At 44.4% G+C, this 2806-nt stretch overlaps 1 protein-coding gene across 1 annotated transcript in view; it reads left to right on the top strand.

Moving 5' to 3' along the window:
* Positions 1 to 2806, top strand: part of RBM47 (RNA binding motif protein 47) — a 258207-nt gene that overhangs the window by 130365 nt on the left and 125036 nt on the right. The window lies entirely within an intron of this gene.

The following is a 2806-nucleotide window of genomic DNA, read 5'->3' as shown; positions in this document are numbered from 1 at the left end:
TTTGAGGTCAGGAGTTTGAAATCAGCCTGGCCAACATGGTGAAACCCTGTCTCTTTTAAAAATACAAAAAAATTAGCTGGGCGTTGTGGTGCAACCCTGTAATCTCAGCTACTTTGGCTGAGGCAGGAAAATCGCTTGAACCCAGGAGGCAGAGGTTGCAGTGAACCAAGATTGTGCCACTGCACTCCAGCCTGGATGACAGAGCAAGACTCCACCTCAAAAAAAAAAAGGCTGGGCGCCATGGCTTACGTCTGTAATCCCAGCACTTTGGGAAGCCAAGGTGGGCAGATCATGAGGTCAAGAGATCGAGACCATCCTGGCCAACGTAGTGAAACCCCATTTCTACTAAAAATACAAAAATTAGCTGGCCGTGGTGGTGTGTGCATCTAGTCCCAGCTACTTGGGAGGCTGGGACAGAAGAATCGCTTGAACCCGGGAGGCGGAGGTTGCGGTGAACTGAGATTGTGCTACTGAACTCCAGTCTGGCGATAGGGTAAGACTCTGTCTCAAAAAAAAAAGAAACAATACCAATAAAACAAGAGTGAATTAATTAGATCAAGGAGCATCATACCTCACATATGTCATGGTATATTTGAAAATGCAGTGGAAGTTATTGGATCCCTTTTCTCATCTGTGTTCAGATTTGCCAGGGAGTATATTCACTACCCTCTTGTCTGGACCTCTCCCTTTTCTTTTCTTCTGCCTGATCGCTGATCAAATTCAACATCAGTGTTAATTTAGGTATGGAGCCTGCTGGTATTGAAAACTTATGCAAAAGTAACCCTGAAATCCTTTGCAGTTTATAAACATAAATGTGTAATTACCATTATGATGCAGACTGAAGAACTTTCCAAGACTTGATGTAGCTGGGCATGGTGGCCCACGCCTGTAGTCCTAGCTACTTGGGAGGCTGAGGCATGAGAACCACTTGAGTCCAGGAGTTCGAGGCTGCAGTGAGCTATGATTTATGATTGTGCCATTGTACTCCAGTCTGGGCAAAACAGTGACACCCCATCTAAAAAAAACAGAAGGAAAATAAAAAGACTTGTCAGAGTAATTGGGCTGAATTTACACTTAGCCCATTGTGGATACAGACAACCAGTAACTTCACAAAGCCTTCCTGTAAAAGCTAAGATGGTGTTGGGATCTGCCTTCTGGACCCAAACAGATATTTGGAAAAATGGTTTTTGGTAAAGTATAAGAGCAGTGAGTTTAAGGCTAATTCCAAACTTCATGATTTGCCCTTTTAAAATCAGTTTATCAGTCTGGGCAACACAGTGAGATCCTGTCTCTACAAAAAATTTAAAAATTAGGCCAGGTATGGTGGCTCATGCCTGGAATCCCAGCACTTTGGGAGGCTGAGGCAGGCAGATTACTTGAACCCAGGAGTTCAAGACCAGCCTGGGCAGTGGTGAAACCCTATCTCTACAAAAATTAGCCAGGTGTGGTGGCTTGCACCTGTAGTCCCAGCTATTCAGGAGGCTGAAGTGGGAGGATAATCTGACTCTGAGGCTCAGTTGAGGCTGCAGTGAGCTGAGATGGAGGCATCACACTCCAGTCTTGGAGACAGAGAGAGATTGTCTTTAAAAAAAAAAAAAAAAAGCTGGGCATGGTGGTGCATCCCTGTAGCCCCAGCTACTTGTGAGGCTGAGGCAGGAGGATTGCTTGAGCCTATGAGGTCAAGGCTGCAGTGAGCCGTGATTATGCCACTGTACTCCAACCTGGGCAACAGAGTAAGACTCTGTCTCAAAAATAAATAAATGACATAAAATAATATTAGTTCATTCTTGTGGGCAAAAATTTCATAGATCTAGTGGTTAGTTACTTTGCCTGTGTGCCCTTTGATGTCCTCCTATTTACCAAACAAGATAACCTATTTTCAAAACTGAAAACACAGGCTGGGCACAGATCACTTGAGATCAGGAGTTTGAGACCAGCCTGGCCAAACATGGTGAAACTTTTGTGTTCTCTACTAAAAACACAAAAGCTTAGCCTGGTGTGGTGGCAGGTGTCTGTAATCCCAGCTACTCAGGAGGCTGAGGCAGGAGAATTGCTTGAACCTGGGAAGCGGAAGTTATAGTGAGTCGAGATTGTGCCACTGCTCTCTAGCCTGGATGACAGATCGAGACTCTGTCAACTACAACAACAACAAAACCAAAAAATACCAAAAGCTGCAAAGGCAGAGAGGTGGATATGAGCCATGACTCAACCAATAACATGGCAGACGAGCAGACAATTGCCTACTAAAGGAGGTCTGTCTACCTAAACGGAAGAGGTCTGTACCTACCATAGAGGAAGAAAAAGAAAATTATGGGCATCAATAAAGTGTATGTGTCTTTTGGCAGAATAACAGGACAATAATGGCTTTATGCTTTGTAGGATGGTATTTAATGCTCTAGAAAGCAAAGAGAATACTCCAAGGTTGTGAAGCCGAAATTGGTAGCTAATGTCAGTGTTGAACCTTGAGGCAAATTTCATGGGTGACACTTAAATGTCAGCCCTGTAGTTTCCAAGAACAAGGTCTTCAAGCCAGTCATTAGACATGCATCAAAGTTCTGCCGAGGTGGGGCCTCATCCCGGGCTGCACGTTGGGTAAAACGGGTTGCCCAGGTGTGTCAGCGGTTGCTGTGCCAGGTGCAGACAGTAATAGAATATCTGACATTCACTTCAGCCATGCTCACTGGTTTCTGTGCAGGTATTGCCTGCCAAGAAGTAACAGTATGAGAACAGCCACACTGCTTTCATAAAGAATGACAAAATTTCTGTGTCTGCAAAATAAATGAGGTCCTTTTGAAACTAAGAGCAA

The sequence above is a fragment of the Mandrillus leucophaeus genome, unplaced genomic scaffold (assembly GCF_000951045.1).
Source record: "Mandrillus leucophaeus isolate KB7577 unplaced genomic scaffold, Mleu.le_1.0 Scaffold320, whole genome shotgun sequence".
Classification (NCBI taxonomy): Eukaryota; Metazoa; Chordata; class Mammalia; order Primates; family Cercopithecidae; genus Mandrillus; species Mandrillus leucophaeus.
This window is presented reverse-complemented; position numbering and strand designations above follow the sequence as displayed.